The sequence below is a fragment of the Ischnura elegans genome, chromosome 9 (genome assembly GCF_921293095.1).
Source record: "Ischnura elegans chromosome 9, ioIscEleg1.1, whole genome shotgun sequence".
NCBI lineage: Eukaryota > Metazoa > Arthropoda > Insecta > Odonata > Coenagrionidae > Ischnura > Ischnura elegans.
In genome coordinates, this window is record NC_060254.1 from 2,599,154 (window position 1) to 2,611,145 (window position 11,992).

At 40.1% G+C, this 11,992-nt stretch overlaps 1 protein-coding gene across 1 annotated transcript in view; it reads right to left on the reverse strand.

Annotated features, from left to right (window-relative positions):
* The window catches only part of LOC124165852 (uncharacterized transmembrane protein DDB_G0289901-like), a 46,951-nt gene extending 38,563 nt beyond the window's left edge, over positions 1–8,388 (reverse strand). The window contains exon 1 of the mRNA XM_046543378.1: positions 6,953–8,388. The gene's annotated coding sequence lies outside the window, so the exon portion shown is untranslated. The remainder of the gene's footprint in view (positions 1–6,952) is intronic.
* Positions 8,389–11,992: the final 3,604 nt, after the last annotated feature.

Consider the following 11,992-nt stretch of genomic DNA (forward strand, 5'->3'; position numbering starts at 1 on the left):
AATTTTCATCTATTCAGAATAAAAAATCTTGAAATTTGATTTCTACCTTAAGCAGCTCTGGGTTATTAAGGGTTAACTGAATCGAGTGGTGTGACTCATGGTAGTGTTTCGGTGCTGCGACACACTTTGAATTTAACCTCTTCCCGGGGCAAGACCTCCGATATGGGCCCCCCCCCAATATTTTTTATAAGTCGGCGCCCCTGCTTGTAACCATTGGCTTAACTATAGGAGGTTCAGGGTAGGGGGATAAAAAAACCTCCTATTACTCATACGGAGAAGATACGATAAATTAATATATTTTTTGGTATTTCTCACTTAATAGCAGGATAAACATAGCCCGTATTTCACGGCTGAATACATATTCTCACTATTAGCCCTTGAGACGGTGGACGAAACGTAGCAACGATTCCAGCTCCTCACCCGGCGGCAGTCCCGATGGCTTTTCGCCCGGAAAGCACCCAACACCTACTTCTTTAAAAAAAATCACATTGAATTGAAAAGTAAGGGATATTGCCGTCCGTAGCAATATGCCTACCGGGAAGGGAATATCCCTTTACTTCTCATACTCTATGCCACGGGTAGCTCATTGATCATACACGCAAATAATTATGCTTCTTAATTTACTTCGCCATACATGCGGTTGGTCCCAGCATCAACCCTGGCCACTGACGTCACAATACTTACGTTTTATCCATTCACGATATGGGTATTCAGCAAGTCGCTTGGGGTTTCGTGTGATCAGCACGACTCGTGCGACACAATCACTCCAGGGCAAGCTCTTTATGAAATTTTTATGACGTTGGGTTGGTTGCCTTATGCAAAAATGCCTATCCGCGTCAGACAGTGGTAGAGAGTGAATTTATACCAGCTGATAGACAAAACGAAAAATGTTTGAAAAATTCCATACCTTTGCTTGGTAAACCAGGCTGAAACTCGTATTGAAAGAAGATGGCTAACTGGTAGCATAGAACAGCAATCGGGTTCGAATCCCGACCAAGACAAACTTCTTCACTGAATTGCACCCTTGGTGAATTTTTACACGACCGAAATGGTTGCTTGAAAAATACATCTCCTTTCTTCGTCACCACTAGTCATTCTAACGACTCTCACCATTAGCCAAGGCTTCGGTCATACGCATTATGCCCTGTCATTGTTATTTCCTCGGGAGCTCTTTCTTACTCGGATTTCACTTGATGATCTCCAAAATGGGCGATGCACTCATTCATTGCCAAAGTTTTATTTGAAGTGAGGAAGTATGACTATCGTGATGATGACCATAAAATTAACACGCTTGCAAGGGGCAGAGAAAACTGAATATATATTCTCACTATAGAAGGCGTCTGGATTGGTGTCGAATAGGTGCTCAATAAATTCAAATCAGAAGACTTATGTTAATTCTTTAAACGCAGTCACGTGAGCTCAATAATTCTTTATAGCCATCACAAAATAACGTATTCAACGATATTGTGATACTGTCTTCAAAATCCCAAATAAATTAGCCATGAAAACTCAGGTGAAGCAACTCTTAAGGCAAAAGACGTGAATAAGATGCAGATTATGGTTCAATTTAAATTTCATTCACCACAGGTATTCTATAACCTTCAGTATAAGTGAGTAATCGATAAAACTTATGAACACTTACTGTTCCCATACTTCATGAAAGATTGAGTGATGATTACCTAGGTAAAGTTGATCCCTGAGCCCCCAGCCAACTAGTATTCACGGAGCTTACATGACCAATTCTGGGTAAGTAGGTAGTACATTAAATTCTATTTGCACTGCAGCTTACAAATAAAAATAAACCGCACTCAAACCTTCCACCTGAAGGTTGATTTGGATAGGTAGGGGTAGGGCTCGCTCTGGACCAAACCACAGGCATGTAAACTCAGTACGTTCGGATTAGGGTATCCAGTTTCTTTCCCACGGACACTTTCTGAGGAGTTTGGTTTTGGAGAAGTCGGAAGGCTTCAACCGGAGCTTGAACCGGGGACCCTTAAATCAGCAGTCAACGTTCCACCAACAAGACGGTTATGTCACCATGATACTAACATATATACGTTTAAAATAAGAAGCTTACGTTCCTCCTGGTTTTCTCACAACCAATTTATTTACGTTGGATAGTACATCCGTAACAGGTCTAGAAATAATTGGATTTTTGTCGCACTTCATTTTAAGAGAGAGTTATTTATGCTTTAAAATTTTTCTCGTAATAATGTTTACTACTGTATAGTATGCCATTAAAATTTTCTGTTTAAATACTATGTTACATATGTAAAATTGATATCCGTGTCATAGTAATGAATTTTCGTTTTTTATCGTATTATAATTATCAACTTACCAATTTCTCTCCTAATATGTGTCGCATGGAAATTAAAATCAATGTTTAATGACATCTATGAAACTTTAAGTCTTCATAATATATTTCTGTGGAATCTATGTTCCGTAGTGCTATTTTATTTTGTGCACAATGAAATGTAATATATAAATGACTTTGTATAAGCGTTCCTCATATATATATATATATATATTATATATATCTCACCTCGAAAAAAATGAAGATCGACTCGAAACTAACCTCACTACATAACAAACTTCACGTTGAATCCTACGACGTGGAGATACAAAATTTCCACTAATAAGCATAAAAGGAATAGCATCAAGCATAAGTTTAATTCACGATGCTAATGAAATATTATTGCAGTGAGATTTTCACTTCAATAATTGGCTCTGATTGGTGAGGGTAGAGCTTACCCCGGACTAATCCACAGACATTTCGGTTTCCCTCAAGTACTGCAGGGGCAGTAACTTCTTTCTTCGAGCCACCTCGCAAGGAGACGAATCCTTAACGTCAAAGGGTGCACAGGTGCAAGGTTTTGATCGATCACGCCCATTTCCACTGGTAACCTCGGGCTAGAAGTAGAAATTCACTGAATAACCACGCTCTCATCACCATACAATTATAATTTCACTCGTCAAATAATTGGTCACCGTTGTTGACCTAAAATCCACATTTCTATTCTCTCGCTGCTGCTACCCTTCAACTTTCAGTTATTTACGATCGCGTACACTTTATCCAGTATTCGGTCCCCTTTCTCTCATTTCACATCACTTTCCTTTCAATTAGTGTTCATTAACACCCCGAGTTAACTGGAGCGATTCCTTCTCAACATTCCGATTTGCGATTAAATTTGCATAGGCAGTGATGTAAATTACCCGAGAATCAATCATTATACATTCCGGATGAGATATAGTTACACGGAAGTCTTAACAGCAATAATATTCCACGCTCTCCCTCGAGCCTAGCAACGGAGATGAAGAGTCATAAGTCCCTTGGTGACCACGCATCAAACTTTTTCTCAGAACTGCGACCCTTTTCCTCTCTCCATATGATTCGCATATCCTTGCCCGCACGTATACATACGAGGTGTGTTCAAAAAGTATCGCGAATTTTGAATTTTTCGCGGGTTACGTCTAATCGAATTTCGATTTTTTTGTGGCGTTATGTTGGTACTCATGTCTGTCACTTATGCCGACAAGCTCGGCCATTTGGAATGCTTACTTAATTGTTGACAGCTGCTTTGCTTGCACGTGTTTTGGATCGTCTTCGATTTTTACCATGGATCAAAGAACCTGTATCAAATTTTGTGTGAAAAACGAAATTAAGTGCGCGGATGCATTCCGAATGTTGACTGTGGCATACGGAGAAGCTACCTTGGACCGAAGCAACGTTTATCGGTGGTACAAAATGTTCTCAGAAGGCCGAGAAGATGTGAACGACGAAGAGCGTGCCGGACGCCCGAGCACTTCAACAACAGACGAAAAAATTAATGAAGTGAAGAAAATGGCATTGGCCAATCGTCGAATCACCGTTAGAGAAGTTGCTGAGGACCTAAACATATCGATTGGCTCGTGCCATTCGATTTTTATCAATGATTTTGGCATGAGACGGGTCGGGTTGGGTTGGGTTTGGGTCCGTGACGACCCAAATTTGCTGCAGAGGGTCATAACTGGTGACGAATCGTGGGTTTATGGTTATGACGTGGAAACCAAAGCTCAATCATCTCAATGGAAGCTGCCGCACGAACCAAGACCGAAAAAAGCGCGCCAAGTTCGGTCGAATGTGAAAGTTTTGCTGACAGTTTTCTTCGATTGCAGGGGCGAGGTGCATCATGAGTTCTTGCCACAGGGTAGAACGGTCAATAAGGAATATTACCTGCAAGTTATGCGCAATTTGCGCGAAGCAATCCGCCAGAAACGCCCGGATTTGTGGAAGAACAAAAATTGGCTTTTGCACCACGATAACGCCCCTGCTCACACATCGTTGCTTGTGCGCGACGTTTTGGCCAAAAACAACACACTAATGATGCCGCAGCCACCGTATTCCCCAGATCTGGCCCCCTGTGACTTTTTCTTGTTCCCTAAACTGAAGAGACCCATGAAAGGACGACGTTACGCTACGATTGACGAGATAAAGACGGCATCGAAGGAGGAGCTGAACAAGATAAAAAAAATGATTTTTTGAAGTGCTTCGAAGATTGGAAAAACCGTTGGCACAAGTGTATAATATCTCATGGCGATTACTTTGAAGGGGACAAAATAGATATTCATGAATAAATAAATAATTTTTGAAAAAACACAAAAGTCGCGATATTTTTTGAACACACCTCGTATATAGGTCTCGTCCACACCTTTCGCAGTTCTCTCTCCTCGTCTGCTACGTCCAGACTAGATCATTCATTTCCATCTTCACTAATCTTCATATTTATAGCAGTAGTGCATAAGTATCTGGCAATAAATTACTTACACGATAATCAAAACGCGCAATAAACTAACCGTTACAACAATTAATAATTACTTCGGCTAGGTGTAAAGTTATTCGTCTGGCTAAAGTAAGAATTTCCAGAAGGACGCAGGCCACTCATGAATGGTGTATTTTTATTCCATAAAAAAATAAGAAGAAGGTCCTTTAAAGATGGTCTCTGGTCTAATGAAGGTTTAATTTAATAAAGCTCTTTTGTGTGGCTACCACTACCACTTTACTTAACTTAATAATATACCTCTAAATGCCGTTCTGGAATTTAAATATCCCCTCATTTTTTGACGTAACTACTCAGGCAACGGATAAATATAGACATGCCTATTTAAAAATAAAAAGGGAGTCGTTTCGTTTTTCATTTAATGGAATGGCATAATTAAATAATAATAAATCAGGCATTTTTCCTAAAATATGAGTTTAATACGACCGGCTTCGATGTGCTAGTAGATCATCCTCTGGTAGAGAGAATACTCAACATCTATTTTTATACCAAAATACAGTCAATGGAAGGAGATTGAAGGGGAGTGGGGAAGGTGAACATTTGTGTTATAAGGGAAACAGTCTGCTATCAGGGGATGGTTCCGCCGTTGAAATTCCGACGTAGAATCCTTTATCAAGACCTTTTCCCTATGTATATTGCCATTAAAATGAACGATGATTATTCTCTTTGCCACAAGATGATATAGTGCATGGAAATCAGTCTAATTGAATTCATATTTGTGGAAAATTGCCACTTTTATTATTATTTAATTGCCAATAAGTTTTTTGCTGGCCAAGAACGGCCTATTATGGGATGCATGATCAAAAGTGAATAAAATACACGCCTGTCAGGACTTGACTTAGTGGGGGGGATGAATCAGATTGAATGTCACACCACAAAAAGTAATAATAACTGGGAAAATCAAGACCTGTATGCATTAATACAAAGGATGCTAAATAACAATGCAAATAAACCACCAATACGAATAAATTGGAGGTACCAAACTAAAAGCATTATTTTCGCTCTCCCAAACAAGAAGGATTGCTGAGATACGAATATTTATTTTGTTTTAGTGGGTTTAAGTGGGATATCAATTACCCTAAAACCACTCCGCAGTTACGCCGCTGACGCCTGCAACGACGAAATGCGGTACTTTTTGCATTTTCCGTGAACAAAAATATGAATTGGTAGGAGAACCTGTTGACCCACAATTAAAGGTCTTGGTCCACATGTTAAGGTTTGAAAAAATGAGGCTTTAATTTGGCTCTCTCATAGGTTTTTAAATATATTGAACGCATACTGGTCCTATTCTCTTCGAGTATAAACTCTACTCTCAGAAACTACAATTCAATTCTAAACTCACTCACTGCAATACTCAATTTATTTTATTCCTCCTCATTCACACACATTTGATTCTTCTCTATCCTCTCATTGTCCAGCTCAAATTGCGAGTGTCATTGCCTTAAGCTTTAATCCAAGCATATTATGGCTCTAATAAACTCAGTGAATGGTTGATTGACCCGATATAACTTCCTGAATGCGCAGGACATTTTACTTCCATCAATGGTGTTGCAGGAATTCGACCCTTGGGGGTGTCTACAGAGATAATTTATTTTAGAAAATGCATTTAAAACTGTTTAATAAAATAATGGAATAGAACTTTATCTCATCCGTAAAAACTCCTTCATTCACTAAGGCTCGGTTAACTGAGGAGGTAATCCCATCGTTTTGTATTTGAATTACCTGCAGCTAGATAAGTGTATCACTCGGGTAATGCGAAACATAATTTTACTGAAATTAACATAGGAACATAATACGCAACCAGAAATCACTGTAAATTTATGTACTCTGTAATAGTTGTGTTAATGAGAAACTCTACAAATGCTTTCGGTTGAGTTACATGTGTCAGTACCAAATCAAAAACATAATTGAGATCTAAACATTACCGACAAATAATTTTCACAGTAATGAAGTGATTGAGTATTTTGCTATAAATGTAAACCTTTTTTTAGTGGCAGACATGAAACACATACAGTAATGAATATAACATCTTAAAAATATTACCCATAACTATGTAAAATGACATAGTTCTTTAAGGAGCGATTCGATTTTAGTAATGTAATAATTTTGTAAAAAGAAAGATGAATATTACTCACTTTTCCTGATGGATAATCCAAATTGAAAGCTGTTAAATCGCTAAATAGGATTATTGGCCACAAAGCAACACACATAAACCTTCAACACCGAATCTCCTGTTTTCCACGGTGAAGCACTCTTTAGCACAAAATCTGAAGAAAGCATTCATAAACTCTAGCACATAATCCTGAGAATTAATTTCCTATCGGGATCCACGCTGCACTAACAGCTTCTGCAGCCATGAATTCCAGCATGAAACGATGAACGAAACTTAAGAATTCATAACACGTTATGCTTCACATTGGACAGCAAAACCATTGCTGATTCTAAACGGATTGTAAAATTGGTAGCAATCATCGAAAGGACTGCCACCGTTGTGGTCATATCCATTTAAATTCGAGACTACACCACGTAGCGGCTTCGCTCTTGGTACGCCCTGATGCTTGAGTGCAATTGAAGCGCATAAAACTTGCAAGCACTCACGCCCTTATCGTCCACAGTGGTGACAACAACTCGATTCCTTGTTTCGCTTTATCCTTCGGCACTCACAACAATAGGGTGACATCGGGACCAATCATTTTGATGGCCGTTGAATTCCATTTTGACACGATCCAATGGTATTTTACGCGATTGTTGACACTGCTGCACACAGTGACATTCACGGAGATGGACGAGATTCAAGAGATCCTCTGCAGTTCGGATTCTTATTCCGACACCTCACAGTGCCCGGGTAAAATTTGTGAGCAATATGAAGTATTGAGCCTTTTTCAGCTTTGATTCACTTTCAAACTGTCAAAATTTGATGACATAACCGCGGAAGAAAACTTCGGTCCAAATTTGGAGTTTGGCTCCCCGAAATTCAGCACCAATACGTCAACATAATCTGGCCAAAATTGTATGCACTCACTATCACTAAGGATTAAAGTACATACCAGGGCACTTCCTCGAGCACTTCACACCATAATTGTCGACATTGGATGCCATAACTTCGTGGGTAAATACAGATCCATAGTACTTTGAGCTTGCTCCACACCACCCGACACTTTATAACAATGTGTCAAAATTGTAGGAATATTTTTTGACGGAAAGATGAATTCAATTTTTCGATCAATCCACTTGGCACCACGATGCCCTCCACTATATGTTCTACGCTAGATGCGATAAATTTGTCGAATCCTGAATTTTCGCGATTCGGTTCCCTGATGATTTACGTCAAAAATGGATGACAATCCAAACTCCTCCACAATACGAGTTTCGGCTAAACGGGGAACATTCCTCGGAGTGTCTTTGCAGGAAGGCGAATATTAAATAACAAAAACAGCGACGACACAAGGGCAAGAAGAGGTCCAAATCGTGAGGAGGAGAAGAGCGTCGCGGGAGACAGTCCACTGCGGGCGATCGAGGCGAAGACGGCGGGCAAACCCACAGGCCGATATCCCGTCTTCTCTTCCGAAGGAGCCGGTGGACTGCTCAGCCACCGGCAAACATCTGACGGGCGGTGGGCAGGAGAGGGCGGGGGTGGGGGAGGAGGAGACAGAAGGGGGGGGAGCACGAGTAGTGGGCGGAGGGGAGGTAGGTCGACGCTTCCCGTGGCTATGGCAACGGCGAGTCAAGTGGGGGAAGGAGGGTGAGACGGGCACATTTGGGGGGGGGGGGGGGGGGAGGAAAGCGTGTTCGAATGGAGAAGTGGAAATTGTGCCGGCCCACAAGAGAGGTCGCGTTGACAGGACGATTCCGCGGAGGCCCCTCCAATTAGACGATTACCGCCGCGGGACTAATGACGCACTTGATGTGACGTGGACACATGTAAAAAGGTAACCATGGAAGCGGCATCAGTCGCTAGGATTGGCAACACGCCATCCATTGCGGGCGAAGAATCGCGACGTCCGTCTAACCGTGGCTATGTGACATTACCTGCAGGCAGGGGCGCGCGGTCTTTCTCGGTCGGCGATCGTCGAGGTCTCCAAGCTTAGGGGACAACGCACGCGTCTATCTTGCGATATGAAAGGTTTAAAATAAAAAAAAGAGTCAAATCAACTGAACCAAAGTTCATTTGCAATAATAAAATTCTATTTTGTCATTAGGTGCTTTATTTACAGAAACCTCAGGATAAATATGTTATATTAATGATTTAAAAAATGAAAATGACATAAAGTTTTGAATCCATGGTCGGTCGTTGAGTGTTAAATTAAATATTGTGGAAATTACCATTTGTGTTTTTATCGTGGATATAATAATATTCCACAAAATCAAGCCTGAAACGATGTTATTCCATATTAAAATTAATAAAATAAAGATGTCATCAGATGAAAGAGATCCGGATGATTTTTTTTGAAAAGGTTATTCGAAAAGGTCATTTGAGGTCAGTTTCAGGGAACAAATTCAATAAAAAGATAATGGAACCAAGATATGGTAAGTACATTGTTAACTTTTATAAGCTACGAAATTTTAACTTTTGAAAATATTCTTTCTTACGAAATTGCTATTTCTATCACCTGTTACCTATTATTTAAGAGTCAGAATAGAGTAAAAATCCATTTCTGGGCATGATTTTTTCCTAAAACTTACCGGGGGAGGATCTCTACATCCCCCGAGCCATTTTCGGGGTCCAAAGACCGACCCTGAATACCCGGTCAAAAAGAACTATGCACATACTAAATTTTCATTCGATTGCTTTTTGCTCTTTTTTTCTCTCGCGCTGTATAGTTACTTTGCTTCCGTCAAATTTTGTGCTATTGCACTCCGAAAAACTTACTAAAAATCTTTTTCACGCAAATGGCGCCGTATTTAAAAAATTGATCGGGGGGGATGAAATTTGGGAGTAAAAATGTGGAGGGGGGGTGTTTAAAGAATGAGCAATCCCTGATAAGATTATAAAGGAAGAGGTACCTTATGATAACCGCAAGGCGAAGACAGAACAACTCAATCGGCCAATCTTGAGTCATGATGGCCTGACGAATACAATCGCCGCAGGACAAATGAATGGAAAGAACAGAAAAGGAAGGCCTCGGATAAAATATGATACGACCTCTGATATGGGACTGCAAATGAATGACAAGAACGAGAAGGTGTGAAAAGATGGCGGGAGAAAGCTGGAAGGAGAATTGAGTTGAGAGGTGCGTGAAAACAATGTCAGGAGCTCAATCTCACAGCGTTGATGGGGAGTGTAAATCGGCGGATGCTGTTGTTGCCTGGGGAGAGAGTGCCCCGTCAACATTTGGACCGGGGGGGAGGGAGGAGACTTTCAGACCCCTGCAATCAAATAATAGGTATCCTTCAAATGGCTAACATAAATATTGGATGCAATAACTTCGATATTCGAATTCTGACACACATTTTGAGCTCGACTCCCCGTCTTTTCATACCACTGTCAACACAATCTTGAAGGAAAGACGAATTCACAATAAGTACCTTATCGCAAAAGTGCTGCCATACCACGAAATGAATGCTCTCTAAAACGACGTAGAGCGAATTTATTTAGCGGTTGTCGTTTTGACTTTTTTAAATAATCATATTCACCAAAAACGTCATCATTGCTATGGGTTATCTTCTGTTTAGGGTACTTCTACAGAGAGGTGTAACCCCCACGAGGGGTGGGCCCTCTCTTTGAGTCTAAAAAAAAGGCGCCGAAAATGAGTGACAATAAATAGCTTTTAATAAATACTCGAACAGAACAGAATAACTGTTTTTGAGTCCTAAAAAATCACATTTTCAACATCAAAAATCCAAAACTTTTGCTGAGAAGGACCTACATTTGGCCTGGGGTGTTTTCCATACACATCGGAAGGGCCCCGAAATCTCCGGTAACCCCCCCCCCCCCATTTAAAAATCCAGGCAACGCCTCACGTTCTACATGGGAGTATTTTCCTACAAACAAATCTCTCACAAACACTTGGGAACCAGATATAAATATCGATTTTCCTCAAACTTCTCCCATGAAACGATATTATGCGATTAAAATGCTGTTTTGGATGCCTTCACGCGGCAATTTTAAAAGTATTTCGTCAACACATTCAAAACACGTGGGTGTATTATTTAATAGTTTAATTATCAACTTAAGGTTGGAAGGCGATACGTCGTGGAACTTGGTGACAGGAAATATAATGAAGATACACTTTTGTATGTTCCACAGGAGTTTTAATAACCGACCCAGGTTCCGACAGTACACTAGGTCATATCAAGGTGTTTAATTAATTCGAAAAATGATATTTTATTCACTAAAACGTAAATTGTCACTTGCGCAAAAATCGAATCAAAGAGTTTGTAGACTTTTATATGATTATGAAAATATTCGAAACTCCCACAAAATAAGCCATCGAAAAACCAATCGATAACATATTTCATCATTGAATCTCATTGAACCGTTCGCTTGAATTAGCATAAGAGCATTTACAACTGATTTCCATATTTAAAAGTACTTTTATACTCCTGTAAATTCATTTTTATTGACGTCACCAGCATCACATGACTGCATGTGCATATCAATATTCATCAATAATAAAAAAAATGCATTTTCAAACGCAAGTGATTCCACAATCGCAGTTTAATGAAGTTTATATGACAATTGATTTTTGTAACGCAACTCTTACAATAATTACCCCTCGAGAGGGAATATTTAAAAGGAAAAGGACTCACTCACTCCCGAGGCACGGAGCATTTTTTTATCGCAAACCCTGAAGTGGCGCTGTTACTTCAGCGGCCTGTGCGCTGACTAACATGGAAAGACAAGGCGGACTGCAGAATATCTTGACGCATGGTCAGGTCGAGGAGAATAGATGTCAAAGACGATTAATAATACATGGAAAGACATTAAATTAAATTAATCAATTGATATTGCCGTTACGTGCCCACGGATGGACATTCGGCGGTTATGTATCGTAAATTAGCCACTTAGTTACTTACATTGATTCCTATGGTTACATCACGTCAGCACACGCATGATGCCTACAATAAAAAATAGCAATATTGCCTACATGTGTGCATGCATACACCATGGAAGACAGATAAAACGTTTAATGATAATATTTGTTACTTAATGGTTTGCGATACCACCCCAATCC